The sequence below is a fragment of the Sparus aurata genome, chromosome 19 (genome assembly GCF_900880675.1).
Source record: "Sparus aurata chromosome 19, fSpaAur1.1, whole genome shotgun sequence".
In the NCBI taxonomy this organism is placed as follows: Eukaryota; Metazoa; Chordata; class Actinopteri; order Spariformes; family Sparidae; genus Sparus; species Sparus aurata.
Genome location: NC_044205.1, coordinates 883,862 through 900,000, shown reverse-complemented (window position 1 = coordinate 900,000; position 16,139 = coordinate 883,862). Strand labels below are relative to the sequence as shown.

General features: G+C 42.8%; 1 protein-coding gene across 1 annotated transcript in view; it reads left to right on the top strand.

The window, feature by feature from the left end:
• Window positions 1–16,139, top strand: part of LOC115570048 (uncharacterized) — an 85,568-nt gene that overhangs the window by 254 nt on the left and 69,175 nt on the right. Inside the window, exons 1-4 of the mRNA XM_030398299.1 lie at window positions 1–760; window positions 937–1,068; window positions 11,679–11,771; window positions 12,214–12,319. The exon at window positions 1–760 is cut by the window's left edge and continues 254 nt beyond it. The gene's annotated coding sequence lies outside the window, so the exon portion shown is untranslated. The remainder of the gene's footprint in view (window positions 761–936; window positions 1,069–11,678; window positions 11,772–12,213; window positions 12,320–16,139) is intronic.

Genomic DNA, 16,139 nt, shown 5'->3' with positions numbered 1-16,139 from the left:
CAAGCAAACAGCCAATCATTTAGTAGCTGTGTAGTTCGGTTGCAGTAGTTGCATGTGGGTTTGTTTACAAGGGAGTAGCATGCAGTGAGAAGCCGGGAGGAGAGTAGAGGCGGCCGCTATGTAGCGGAAACTGGCACCGGTAGTATAGTAATCCACGGTAGTACCGTGGTGTAGAATTTCTAGTATAGTAGGAACCGTTAGGATTTGGCACCGCGGGGTACCGTGGGTATCGTGCAACTCTACATTGTTCTGTGCCTTGATGTGCTAATTCGTCGAGATACAACTCGAAATTAGAAATTAGATTTCATCGGTTTCAGTGGCTCATTAAGATCCGTAGAGACAACTTCAGTTCCACCCAAAATACTCGCCTCTGTAGTCGGCGTTTCCAGACTGGTGACTTCGCTGTGACAGCTGGGGGACAGAGAAGACTAAACAAAGGAGCTGCACCTTCTCTGTTTGCCTGGAATGATTACACTGTACACGCACCGAGGCTTAATGTTTGGGACTGCCAGCCGAGATGCCCTTCCCCGGGCATAGCACCATCTGACTTCGACTCCGCGATGGAAGTGCAGGTGGCGCCTGAGTATGATTACTGCGTTACTCCGATGACCTCAGTAATGTCAGATGAGTTGGCAAGCGAGAACGAAGCACTAAAGAAAAAAGTACAGGAGCTACAAAATCAGCTTGAAACTTTACAGCTGCAGTCTCATTTTGGCCTGCAACGCCTTGCAGGATCAGACGAAGACATTCGTTTTTACAGGTTGGCCATTGATTTTTGGAATAGCATTAAATTAACCTGTATGTGTATGTGTGTGTGTGTGTCTGTGAGGGAGGGAGTGAGTGTGTGTGATAGAGAGAGAGACTGTGTTTCTCAGTAATGCATATTTAACAACCATAATCTAAAAAAGTCTAAAGTGATTATCATTTCATTATTAGATTTCACACATACAAGCATTTCCAAGCCTTTGGCGACTGGTAGTGCCTGCTGTAAAAACTAAGATGGTGCGAATCACCAGTGCCAATGCTGCCTCTGCCAACAGCAATGAGCCAACTCAACTAAGAGCAACAGTAAGTTATGCAGGGTTGGGAGGGTTACTTTAAAAATGTAGTCCGATACAGTTACTAATTACCTGTTAAAAAATGTAGTCAGTAACGTAATCCAAGTACCACAATATTAAAGTAATGTAACTTGATTACTTTAAGTTACTTTTGGATTACCTCAATGCACATGCAATTAAAGACTTCCTCTAAGGAACACATAAAGCAAATTAAATATTTAATTAATTGTAGGGTATGTTAGATTTATTCAGTTTTATTCATTGACTACTAACTATTCAGCTGTATTCAAGAATTACATGACATATTACAATAATAATAATAATAATAATAATAATAATAATAATGGTAACAGTTATTATTAGTGTTATTGTAACTACTAGGCCTATTTCTAGTAATAGCAGTAGTAAAACACCCCCACATATAGGATGTGTGTCACTTATTTGTCCCCCAGAATTACCCATACAATTTCCTAATATAATCATGCTATTTTAATACCTTGTTGTGATCTAAAGTGTTAGTGACCCATTTCAGTCACTGCAGGTGTTTCAGGCAACGTAACGTACAAGCCTCACAAGGTGGCAGTAGCTACATTTCAAGTGTCTATGGGGCCCTCCCAAGTCAACAAGATTTCCACGATGAAGTCCGTGCAAATGTTTCACAATAAAAGCCTACTAAGCTATTTATGCTGGAGGACTTTAAATTTGAGACGGACACAGGAAGTGTTGAGTTTGTATTAACAATGTAATGTCTTAATTTTAACAGGGCAAACGGGAGCGAACCAAAACGAGACTTCAAAACTACCAAAAAACCTAAACACGTACCATCCCGGTCACCAGCAGCAGCACCACCCACAGACCCAGTAGTAGTACCTAGTAGCAGCAGCAGCAGCAGTAGTAGAAACAATGATAGTCCCAGTCTGGTTAACAGGCCAACTAATGTTAACTTTAGCTAACAGAATTTCTGTGTAGCTAGCTAACGTTCGCAGTTTCGCTTACCATTAAATGTTTCTTTAAATTAGATGTGGAGTCCTTGGACGATGACAGTGTGTGCACAGCTGGGAGGCACAGCTTGCACTGTGCAGTGATGTTGTTCCCTCTTACTTCTTTAGAAACAAAGTAATGGCGAAATTTCCACGCAGTGAAAGCATTTTTTTCTCTAGCGCTCGAGTCCATAATGAGCCGTCTGGCTTCACTTGAGAGCAGAGGTCGTTGTGACTGACTTGTGTGTAGTAATGTGTGCACGCGTGCATGCGGCATTGCCGCATTGGCAAGTGTTAGATTCATTCATTCATATTTATTCATCATTTATTATCATATATTTTAATTGTAATCCAACTAATAATCCCATTTTTTTTCCAAATGTATCTGTAATCTGATTACGTTTTTTTTTTCTGTAACTGTAACGGAATACAGTTACTGTTTTTTTGTATCCTAATTACGTAACGCCGTTACATGTAGTCCGTTACTTCCCAAGCCTGAAGTTATGTAACTAGCAGTGGCGTTTTCTTGCAGAGGCCAAGGGAAGCCAGGCTTCCTCACTTTTTTCAGAATATAACCGTCATTTAATAAAAAGACTTTTTTAACAGTTTACGTAATCCTTCTGTGTTGTGTCTGTCGTCTCCTCCTTATCTCTCTTCATTAATTTTTGAGCGTTTTATGATGTGTTAAACAGCGCCCCTCTAAATGTTACGTGGTGAATGAGCGTTGAAAACATGGTACTGCACTCTGTTCTCTGTGAGGAGTTCAAGCTGAGTTGGCCTCCCTTAGCAAAAAAAAAAAAGAATGATTAACCAATCAGGTGAGGCTTTTGTCACGACACTGCTCCCCTGTGATTGGTCAAGACAGTGTTATGGGAAGCCGCGAACTCGTTGGCATCAAGCCGATCAAATCACAGTACGTTAACGTCATTGAATGAAATGACTAAAGTTGTTGTTTTGTGTCGATATCTTGGTAAGCTAGCAAAAATATTAAGCGCAATTTGGAGGGTGGAGATTTGGAGTATTTAGTAAAAAATAATTTTACTAAACTGCCTCTCCAGCAGCAACTCCGAATTAAATCTGACGGCGGGCCAATACCAAAACTAGAGCTCCGTACACTGAGGAAGAAAAGTTTTCAGACTTTCAATGAGGAGAATTACGTCGCACTGAGTGGCTAGCTGGTGGCGTCAAGCTTGGATTAACGAGGCTCTGGATTTGGCAAAAAATCTGAGCACAAAGAAGCACAATGAGCAGGTGAAGAAAAACCGGAATGTTTTAATGACACTCATCGTTGCAGCCCTGTACCTTGCGCGCCAAGAGCAAGCGTTCAGGGGTCACAATGAGGCCACTGGCAGCACAAACAGGGGCAATTTTGTGGAGTTGGTGCATGCTTTTGTGGAGTTTGACTCCGAGGTCTTCAAACTGCTGCAGCGTATGCTCACGATACCGGCTACCAGCGCATCAGAAGAGCGCTCATTTTCCTGTCTAAAGAGGATCAAAAATGAGGAACACATGTGGACAGGACAGGCTTGTCTACTTGGCCAAGATATCAGACTCTGTTGTTGTGGAGGGCCTAAAAGCCAGTGGGAAGTTCTACGACATGGTCATTGATCACTTTGCCACCATGAGAGACAGGAGGATGGCCTTCCTCTACAAATAGGGTGAGGAAAACGCATCACAATGATGTGATTATAGTCCTTATTGTGTCTTGCTTGCTTTGATTAAGCAGTATGTGAGTCCACTGAAGTTGTTGTTTATTGTTTTGTTTATGTGGAGAAAATGAGCACCACGGACAGCAGCCGTGATGGGCCGGGCTGTCTGAATACATGCACATGTCAGGTGTGCTGTTTACAGCCACTGGTACTGGGTTGTTGTGTTGCTGTATAAGGAACATTTACATTTATTATTATGTATATAAACTGAAAAGTGAAAAGCATTTATGTATCTCACATAGAGCGTACAAGTCGTGTTTGACGTGGACGTAAAACTTAACGGCTTCTGATTGAGTGTGTGAATGAATTTGCATCTTTCCAATATCAAATGTGTGCTGTGCATTAAGTAGCTGGTTGTGCTTTTGGGAGGGTGGTTGCAATGATTAATGAGATGTTTAGGAGGACTGTGTGTGTGTGTGTGCGTGTATGAGTGACTGACTGACTGAGGGACAGAGAGAGAGAGCACGTCGGTGCTCAAAGTGTCGGTTAGATAACAAGCGTGTGTAAGTCCTGGTAAAATGATGCTGGGCGCTCTAATAGTTCATGCGACTACGTGAAATAGCAACACATAAATTGCAACATACGATTTTTTGCCCCCACCCCCGTAAAACATACACAGCTTAGAGGTTGTGTCTCACTTGGCTTCCTCGGAAATTTTCATCACGCCACGCCACTGGTAACTAGGGTCTCAAAAAACAAAAGAAATGAAGGTCATGCTTAAAGATGGAATATGGAATATGAGCTATAATGAAAATAAGTATAGCAGAGGAGTTTGACTGACAGGTAACGTTAGCTAAGTTAGCAAGCGAGTTCCAGGAGAAAGTTCGCCATTTTCGCATGTGTTTTGATGCGGTGGAAATCCTTTACCTGAGTCCATCGAACGTATGCTTCGCCGATATTTACTCTGGTTTTTGCTCTTCTCCGGTCACTCAGCTGCTGGGACAGATAACGCACCGTTCGCCAGTGTTGGGAAGATTACTTTGGAAATGTAGTTGGTTACAATTACAAGTTACCCTCTTGAAAATGTAATAGTAGTGTAACTATTTCAATTACTTTCTCAAAGTAATGTAACTAATTACATTTGATTACATTATGATTACTTTTCTTAATTTTGAATGAAATCTCTCAACTGCTAACCATTTTCACATTTTAAGACCTATAGTGTGATAAACCTTTCAGTTCAAAGGTTTAACCATATATTATGAGTCTGATCTTAGGCCTGTACTGCGAAGGAGGCTCACTTCCTCACTAAATGGAGCGACAACGGGCTGATTTCAGCCAAGAGGAGCAGGTTGTTTTAATGGAGAGAGTATGAGTGATACAAAAAAGCCTGATCACAGCCTGAAGCAACAGTGTTGCTGCAAATATGACAAGAGGAGGCTGATTTTAATTTCTGACAGCTCTACATTGAGCTGCTTTTAAATATGAAGCTTTAGAGCAACAACAACTGTTGTTTTAAACTGTGTTTTATATTGTTTTCAAATATTTCACTGATCACAATAATAAAATGCCAGTGTGTGTTTTATTGAAAGCGAGGCTGGTGTGCGTATGAAAATAGGTTACAGTGGGTTTTTTAGGTGCTGTAGCTACAAGCAAATCTCATGTTGTCTCTGTACAAAGACCTTTTTAAATGTGAGAAAACAGAGTAGACTACTCAAGTTTATTCATGGCCACATTAAGTTAAATTATCTGTCCTGCTGCGATCGCACAACTTCTTTCAGTGGTGACTGACTGTATATAAAAGTAAATAGGCTATAGCCTAATAAATGACCTCCTGAGGCGAGTCGGATCAACAGCTGAGCAACGTATCCCCTCAGCTGAACATCTGTAGGCGGAGACGCTCTGAGAGAAAGTAAACAGCAGCGGATCAGCTCGATCTCTCCCTCCGCACAAATGCTCCGTTCTGATCCAGCTCGACTGGACTTTCAAAGTAAAGGTGACGCCAGCTGTAAGTGAGTTAAATAGTGAAACAGCGGCGCTTTTATAGCCGATTTTATGATTAAACTCTGAACAGAACCTGGTCGGGACCAGGTTATGAGCTAAGCATAAGTTACCATGGTGATCTAGCCGGGTTAAAAGAGAGCCACCTTTGTAATACAGGGAAGCCTGGCTTCTGTCTGTATGAAGTGTTTTTTGTATTTCCAGCCCAGGAACATCTTGTGTGCCGCTGACACTGTTGCTGCCGCCTTACGGTTTGTCGGTTGAGTCGAATGGCACATGACCAGAGAGAGCCAATCACAAGCGTCAGTTTTGGCAGGAGGATGTTGATATGAAAAAAACTAAAAACAAACATGAATCCAGGAGGGCGAAAAACTATTTGATAAATCCGAGCTTTTGCGGCGATTTTTCAAATGTAACTTAAGTTGTAATCATTGAAATTTCCAAAAGCAACTGTAATTTAATTACATATTTTCTCCCAGTAATGTAACGGATTACAATTACGTAAATTTTGTAATTAAATTACGTAACGTCGTTACATGTAATTCGTTACTCCCCAACACTGCCGTTCGCTGGGGCTCTGAAGAGCTTGCAGACTCCGCCATTTTACCCAGTGTCAGCCTAGCTGTGCCGAGCTTTGCCGAGCATTGCCGAGGTTGCGAAATTGGCAACCTGCAATGCCGGCCGCTATTTGGCTGGTACGATGTAAACAGGAAGTCATTGTCGAACCCATCAAAATTTCTTAAATTATTTATTTCAGACTACATATAATTTTTCAAGGAAACGCATCACTTTTAATCTGCGCCCCTCTAAACGCCCCGTGGATGTATTATTTTTGAAAAAATATAGCTTTTAATAAGCATATTACATATTCAACCTTTAACACTAGATAGGTTAGATTTAATTGGTCTCTGCTTTATTAAATAGAAAGATAACGACTGAGCTGAGATCTGTTCTACCTACTTCAGTGATTGCACATTTTGTAAGTTGTTTGTACAAAAGTCTGCTAATTAACTTATGTAACAGCTATAGATATTTCACTGTTTCTGTACTTCTTATATAAAGACAAATATGGTGTTATTGTTTACCTTACATGTCTCGACTGCCTAAGCCTGCAGTTTTCATTTGATGTGTTGCTGTAGCCAGGGCCGTAACTACCATTGAGGACACCGAGGTCATGTCCTCGGTATTTTTTCTCACTGGAAAAAAAAAAAGAAGGTGATGACTGCCGACAAATAACTTTATTTTGTACGGAAACCACTTGCTCCTCTGTCTGATCATCACCATGGGTTACAGAGTGGATTATCCTGTCGTAAATATACCATCTTTGGTCATTGCACTGGTTTGTGGGTAAAAAAAAAACAAAAACAAAAAACTCTTGTTACACCATTCCTGTTCGGCTCCCGGACCGTGGTCGGGAAGTGCAGGGGAGATGTTTCCTCCAGGGCCGAAGTTTATTATTACCTTCGGGGTGAACCCTTTCACGTATGTCGCTGGTCGGTAAATAATGCCTGGGAGCTTTGCTGTCTTTTGAGGTGCCGTCACGTTTATTCAAAGCTAACTGCAGCATATACTGTACATTTTATTCCTGTCGTTACTGCCGCTACTCCTTTCTCTCTCATTCATTCACTGTCTGCCGTACACACACTCCCTCACTGTCGCTCACCCACTCACACCTCACGCACTGCCAAGAGCTACGCCACTCTCACAACACTGTTAAAAGAACTTCTGGACAAGCTGTACTTCAGCGGTAAGGATTTGTAGTCCGAAGTATTCTCTACCTCCTAAGATAAACATCGCAAAATTGGTAACTGGAATAAACTGGCCAGGTTGCTTGTATTTTAATAAACCATACGATTTCAAACTTCAGATTTCAATACGGTGTCCGTTGATGTAAATACAAAGCAGGCCAACAAGCTCACGTGAGTGATACGAAGAAACCAATTATTACAAGTAACGATACTTTTAATTTAACTGCGACTTCACGCCAGGTAGTGCCATCCAAGTTAGTGATCAGCCATCACAAGTGATAACATAACTAGCTAATATCATCATATCAATATCATATCGGTTGCTATGGCGCCGTACTAGGTGGCAGCCTGTAACAGCAGTTCCCGTGGGTTTTTAAGTTTTTGTTGTATTTGTGTTGTGTTTGTGTTCTGGTTTTCGCTGAACTTTTGGCGGCTCTTCTCCGGAGACTGGGAGAGGACGAACACCTTTCTTTTTTTTCTTTTTTGAACTTTTACGGCACTTTTTGTGATGTTTTTGCGATGTTTTTGCTAACCCTAGCAACGGAGGGTCAGGAGCGCATCATTGAGCGCATTGTTTACACACGCGTCCAGCTGATTGCGCTGTGTAAACCTGCACTGCTACCCGGAGCCAGACCTGAGGTCCTGAAGGAGCTGCTGCGGAGACGCCGTGGCTGCAGAGCCGGAGTGAAACGGAGGGTGAAGAGGAGGAGACACAGACCGGCTGTACCGGCGATCGTCATGGGAGACGTGAGGTCTCTGGGGAACAAGACGGACGAGCTCGCCGCGCTGATAAAGGCTCAGAGGGAATATCGTGAGTGCAGTGTGTTGTGTTTCACGGAGACATGGCTTCACTCACACATCCCGGACCACAGCGTGGCGATTCCCGGCTTCAGCACTGTTCGGGCGGACAGGGACGTGACAAGCAGCGGAAAGAAAAAAGGAGGAGGGATTGCACTGTATGTGAGTGAGAGGTGGTGTAATCCCGGACATGTTCATGTGAAGAAACGTATCTGTACCCCAGACATTGAACTGTTGACTGTGGGAATGAGGCCTTATTATTTGCCCCGTAAATTCACGTCCGCCATCATTATCGGTGTGTACGTTCCTCCTTCAGCTGATGCAGCGCTGGCCTGTGACGTCATCCACTCCGCTGTTGCCCAGATACAGACGCAGCGTCCTAACGCATTTATTGTCATCACTGGGGATTTTAATCACGTCTCACTGGACAAAACCCTTCCAACATTTCACGAATATGTTGACTGCCCCACCAGAGACTGTAACACACTGGATCTGTTGTATGCAAATGCTAAGGATGCATTTCTCTCTTGGAAGATCTGACCACAACCTGGTTCTGCTGACCCCTAAGTATATCCCCCTTGTTCAGCGGCAGCCTGTCCACACTAGGAGCGTGAGGAGGTGGACTTAGGAGGCTGCTGACGCACTACAGGACTGCTTTGAGTCGACAGACTGGGATGCACTTGTTGAGCCACATGGAGAGGATCTCGACAGCATGACCGACTGCATCACAGAATACATCAGGTTCTGTGAACACACCACCATGCCAACCCGGACTGTACGCTGCTTCCCTAATAATAAGCCGTGGATCACCAATGACCTGAAAGCCCTTCTTAACAAGAAGAAGAGGGCGTTCAGCTCTGGAGACAGGGAAGAACTGAGGAGAGTGCAGCATGAACTCAGGGATATGCTGAGGACCTGTAAAGACACCTACAGGAGGAAGCTGGAGGCCAAACTCCAGCAGAACAATGTGAGGGATGTGTGGACTGGTATGAAGCAGATCACTGGGTGTAAGGTGAGCGGCAGACAGTCATCGGGCAGCCTGGAGAGGGCAAACGAGCTGAACAGATTCTTCAATAGGTTCAGCTCACACCCTTCTGTCGTCTCCATGACACCTCCAGACCCCCACACACCCTCACTGCCCCAAATGCTTCCTCCCCTCCTCCCTCACTCCTCTGATGTGAGCTCTCCTGTGCAGCACCTCTCCTCATTCTCCTCCTCCTCCTCCTCCACCTCTTCATCCTCCACCTCTTCCTCCTCTACCTCCTCCTCCTCCACCTTTACCTCCTCCTCCACCTCCTCGTCCTTCACTGAAGACACCAGCAGCCTCCCCCGCATGACTGTGACTGCAGGCCAGGTTAGGAGACAGCTGGAGAGACTCCACCAGCAGAAGGCTGCAGGCCCTGACGGTATCAGCCCCATGATCCTGAAGACATGTGCCAGCCAGCTGTCTCCTGTCCTACAACACCTCTACAACCTGAGCCTTGGTCAAGAGAGAATACCGGTGCTTTGGAAGACTTCCTGCCTGGTTCCTGTTCCAAAGAAGTCGACACCATCAGACCTCAATGACTATCGACCAGTGGCCCTCACATCTTACGTCATGAAGGTGCTTGAGAGACTGGTTTTGGCCAACCTGAGGCCGCAGGTGAGAGCCCTGCTAGACCCTCTGCAATTTGCTTACCAGCCCCACTTGGGAGTTGATGACGCTGTCATCTACCTGCTGCAACGAGCCCATTCACACCTGGATGGTGGAGGAGGTACTGTGAGAATCACATTCTTTGATTTCTCTAGTGCTTTTAACACCATTCAGCCACTGCTACTGGGGGAGAAGCTGCGGGTGATGGGTGTAGACGACACAATGATCTCCTGGATTACTGACTACCTGACAGGCAGGCCACAGTTTGTCCATATGGGCAGTGTTCTGTCTGATGCGGTGGTTAGTGATACAGGAGCTCCACAGGGGACTGCACTGTCTCCTTTCCTGTTCACCTTATACACCACTGACTTTCAGTACAACACCGGGTCGTGTCACCTGCAAAAGTTTTCTGATGACTCGGCTGTTGTTGGGTGTATAAGTGAGGGACAGGAGGAGGAGTACAGGGCACTGGTAGACAACTTTGTGGAGTGGACTGGACAGAATCACCTGCAGCTGAACATCAGCAAGACCAGAGAGATGGTGATAGATTTCAGGAAGAAGAGGAAGACGGCTTTCCAACCTCTGTGCATTCTGGGAAAGGATGTGGAGACGGTGGAGGATTACAAGTACCTGGGTGTTACCATCAACCACAGACTGGACTGGAGATCTAACACTGAAGCTGTTTACAAGAAGGGAGAAGTAGACTTTACTTCCTGAGGAAGCTGAGATCCTTCAACGTGTGCAGCAAGATGTTGGAGATCTTTTATCAGTCTGTGGTGGCCAGTGTACTTTTCTTTGCTGTGGTTTGTTGGGGAAGCAGCATTGGAGCCAGCGACACCAACAGACTCAACAAACTGATCAGGAAGGCTGGCTCTGTGATTGGCTGCAAACAGGACACTCTGGAGGCTGTGGTGGAGAGGAGGACACTGAAAAAACTGTTATCCATCATGGATAATCCTCTCCACCCTCTCAAACTCACACTGGTCAGACAGCGGAGCACCTTCTCCGGAAGGCTGCTTCAGCTTCGCTGTCGCAGCAATAGATACAGGATATCTTTCCTGCCACAATCCATCACATTATACAATAACTCTCTCACCTCTGCCTGACAGAGAACTCTGGTCTCTCTACTGTTTTGTTGTATATATTATTATTGTTATAGTATATTTTGCATATTTTGTTTTGTTGTATATATTATTATTGTTTATTGTTTATAGCACACTGTGCACTGTATATATACACTATGTATATATTGGATTCTATTTATGTTATGTACAAAGTGTTTTATTTGCTGACCCACTACTGCTGTAACAAAATAATTTCCCAGTCTGGGATCATTAAAGTAATTCTATTCTATTCTATTCTATTCTATTTTATTAATGTTAACTGCCTACAAATGGTAGTTTCAGAGGTAGTGATGCTGCTGTCTTGACAGGAGCCCATCTTTGGGTGGCCATTAAAAGCAAAGGGATCATGTTGACTGATGTTAGCTAACTAATTTATAATCCATGCCTGCTCATTTTTTGCAGTTCTTTGACTGTATCTAGTGCTGCTGCTGCTACTACTTAAGTGATTTCTGTACCTACTAGATGTTTTAATAGCCTATACTAATTAGGCTATTAAACATCATTAAACATAGTTTTAAGCATACTCGTCAAGACTTCGGCAAGCAAGCAGAGTTTCTTCTTGAACTCTAAAACTAGTTTTTATAATGTTAATCCTAACAGAGGCCAGGCCAGCAATACAATGTTACCCAGCACTGTTAAAGTTACTTTATCAACTAAGCTTAGTTGTTGTGTGTTTACTTTCTTCAGACATAATGAAGAGAGCACAACAAACCCCGTTCCCCTTTGGGAAGAAGATAGTAAGGCAAGAAGAGGACGAAAGGGGGAGAAAGGGAAAGAAAGGTGAATGAGAAGACCAGGTGCTGCCCCAGGATAGGATTATCAATGTCCCAAACACACTGATGTTAAACAAACAATACTGTCCTCTGATCTAATTCAATCATAATTATAATTATTCAATCCTAATGTAACTTAACTTAACATATCTAGTAGTGCTAATAGTGAAATTGTATGACTTACATTTTGCTTGTGTTCATGTACTGTTTGTGTTTGAGTTTGCATTATTTGGTATTTGAGTTATTTAAGTGTGTCTCAAAGTTGATATTAAGGAGGTGTATATTATTTTACTTAATTCCTTCTTGGCAGGAGAGACAAGTGGAATCTTGTCTTGCATTATGCCCTGTTACATGTAGGCTAGATAATCTTTGAAACGTTGCTTATGTTAGGACATTTATGTTCATTGGAATCAGTGTACTGTCAATAATCAACAATCATACAATTTCAGTTAGTCTACATGCATGGTGACTGGCTGCCTGCCCCCATCTACTGGCTCTGACTGCCTTCATATCTCCACATCTGTACTGTATTCTGCTGTCCCTGCCCTCTTGAAGGTTGGTCAACACACACTCACACAGTGTCAGTTACAAATACACATTTCCTTATGGACCCGCCCTCTGAAACTTTGCTCATGTTTGGACCTCCACAATTATGACCTCAGTATTTTTTAAAATCCTGGTTACGGCCCTGGCTGCAACAGGCGAATCATCGAACAAGGGTGAAGTTAGTTTCAGGTTTTAATTCAGCGGATATTCACTCGGGTCTAGCCGTGACTTTACTGAGGTTCACCCAGTGTTAGTAGCAGGAGGATGGTCAGCTCACCTCCAGAGCCTCGCGCTGAATCACTGAGACTGATTTAGGGACCGTCATTAAATTACTTAGCATAAATATATTAATACAAAATAATTGCAGTTTTTTCAATATCTTCCATGTCATGTGACCCAGTGACTCCAAACCAGCTGCAGATTGTATCAGTAAACTGGACAAATAAGACACAAATTTTGTTATTGTATTTTAGTGCTTCCTCTATTTAATATGAATATTAATATGCAGAAATTATGATTATTTTTCTAAATAGCTTCCATGTCATGTGGTCCACTGACTTCTGAAAATAAAAAAGTTCTCTAGTGCTCAGGATGTTAACATATTTTCAAGCTGCAATGTCAGCTTCTACACTATTTTGTCTCATGTCTTAGATTCTGATTCTGAAATTCTGCAAATGATTTTTTTTTTTTGTAAATCTCACCAGTAGGTGAGATTTAAAGGGTCATTTTTCAAAATTTTCTTCCGGGGGGGTATGCCCCCAGACCCCCCTAGTGTCGCTAGGTTATCAACTCAGAGCCCAGCTGCAATAAAAAAAACATTGAGGAAACACTGTGTTCTAAGAATTTTGGACATGTGTGGTTTAAAATACAAGGCAAGAAATTATGACAAATAAATCGCACACCTGGCGAAGGAACCTTGTTACTTGGGCCGATACACCGATGAAAAAAATCTCCCTATTTTTCACAACCCAATGTTGGCAAGTATGTTTTAACAGTGTTGTGAGAGTGGCGTAGCTCTTTCATGCATAGGGCAGTGCGTAAGGTATGCGTGAGGTGTGAGTGGGGGAGCGACAGTGAGGGAGCGTGTGTACGGCAGACAGTGAATGAATGAGAGAGAAAGGAGTAGCGGCAGTAACGACAGGAATAAAATGTACAGTATATGCGGCAGTTAGCTGTGAATAAACGTGACGGCACCTCAAAAGACAGCAAAGCTACCAGGCATTATTTACCGACCAACGGCATACGTGAAAGGGTTCACCCCGAAGGTAATAATAAACTTCGGCCCTGGAGGAAACATCTCCCCTGTGCTTCCCGATCACGGTCCGGGAGCCGAACAGGAATGGTGTAACAAGAGTTTTTTTTTTGTTTTTTTTTTACCCACAAACCAGTGCAATGACCAAAGATGGTATTTACGACAAGATAATCCACTCTGTAACCCATGGTGATGATCAGACAGAGGAGCAAGTGGTTTCCGTACAAAATAAAGTTATTTGTCGGCAGTTATCACCTTCTTTTTTTTTTCCCAGTGAGAAAAAACACAGAGGACATGACCTCGGTGTCCTCAATAATAGTTACAGCCCTGGGTAAGAACCACATGGGTAAAGTGGTTAGACATTTATTTCCAAAAAAATATTTTCCAATCTTGAAAGTGAGTTTAGTCTATCGTAAGTTTCATGAGAATTGTTTAGACCAAAATAGATAATTTTAAATTTGTTTTAAACATCAGTTGTGGTATCTATGCGCTACAACATGAGTTCATAAACCTAGCATAAAAGTGCACCATTTTAGCTTTGGGGACTAATAAAGTCAAAATGGTAGCTCTGGGGTAAGTTGAGCTATTTGGCCAGGGGTAAGTTGAGCCATCCATGCAGCAGAGATGGGAGATGGATGGATCGAGGGAGAGATGGGGATATATGGAATAAGAGGAAGATGGAGGGAGGAGTTTAATGAAGATGGAGAAGAGAGGATAGATAGGGGAAGGAAGGAAGGATGATGAGAGGATGAGAGTTTCAGTTCAGATTGTTCAAATGTGTTACTAGTCCATAACATACCCTTACTACTTACTATCAGCAAGGACGCCAAGAAACTATGATTCTGGACCAAGAATTCAGTTCTAGTGTTTTCTTTCCAAAAACACAGCTGTTCATGTTCTCTTCCCAAGTGCACTTTAAGGTATTCTCATGTTAACAGCAACAACTAAACAGCTGTTTAGCAGTAATATGCAATAAAAATAAAAACAGTTATTGTACCTGTTGAAGTACCTGTTGAATTGTGTATAATGAATAAAAATACACGTGAATGTGAAGCAATGACTGTTATTTAGGGAGGTAGAAGGTGAGAAAGGGGTGGGGTGGAGGTGGGGAGGAAGGTGGGAGGGAGTAGTGATACGGCTCAACTTACCCCGCTCCTATGCTCAATTTACCCATACACGAAGTAAGTTCCAAGTAATTTGAAGATTCATTCTGACAAGTTCAGACGAGTTAGTACGTTATCAGCTAAAATATGATTTTCTCTATTTTAGGTATAGAGAACTTTTTCAGAACTTGAACTTTGCTACAGAGGCCATGAAAATGGTGATGCTGGAGCTGCAGATGGTGTCTGGAGGAAAGGCAGGAGGATCTGGGGCAAAGGTTGTTAAGCTCAGTGTCACATATTGTAAATGAAAACAGAAACAGGCTCACAGCTAATAATGCAAAGAAGCTTCTTTCCATCAAAATAATCTGCCTCTCCAAAAAAAGACGTAGTCCTCACAGACAACCCTTATATGTGTAATTTTTGTTGTTCTGCTACAGTTGTATGTTGTTTGATACTGAAATTGAATGAATGTGTCAAAGGTTACACTTAAGTGAAATGTGTGGCACGTTTCACATGTTGGTTCAGAAAAACACAACGCTGTTGTCATCTTGTATATTTAATTTGTCAGAAAGTGAAGAGCATCTGATGAAATAAAACAACTTTTCAAAGTCATTCTTGCAACTGTCATGGCATCATATCAGTACTCAGTATCGGCAAGTATCCACATGTAAGTACTTGCAATTGGTGCATCCCTAGGTAAAAGATTTTATAGTCATAAAGGGCTCAGTATGTTTTCCAGTGTCACAGGTTTCAGTAAAGGCCACTTGATGGCGCCAGTGACACAACAGCTAAAATCAGAATCAGGAAATTTCTTTGTCACAGCAGTGCTGGCTGTAATGTCTGACAGCAGCAGGAAGGAAGGACCTGCGATACCTCTCCTTCACACACTTGGGGTGTATCAGTCTATCACTGAAGGATCAGTCCAGTGCTGTGATAGGGACCTGCATGGGCTAGGACTCCTTCACCAGCAGCATCACGATGGAGTTGGCCTTCTTGACAAGTGTATCCAGTTTCTCACCTGCTGCTGAGATGCTGCTGCTCCAGCAGACTACTCCATAGAAAATGGCTGATGCCACAGAGTCATATAAAGTCCCTACATTCCAAATTTTACACAGATGTAGCCAACAATATATAGAAGGTATGTGCTGATGTGGTATAACTGGCATTAAGCATGTCCTAGTTATTGTTATTCAAATATGACTTATAAGAGACCATTACAAAAACATGTTTTAGAGCTATGTTTGAACTGATATACTTGTTTGTGTTGTAGCCATAAACAAGCATGTTCCCAGAAAAGACAAGTTATTAGCTTTCAAATTAAGTATCACACTTGCATGGGGTAGGACTCCTTCACCAGCAGCATCACGATGGAGTTGGCCTTCTTGACAAGTGTATCCAGTTTCTCACCTGCTGCTGAGATGCTGCTGCTCCAGCAGACTACTCCATAGAAAATGGCTGATGCCACAGAGTCATA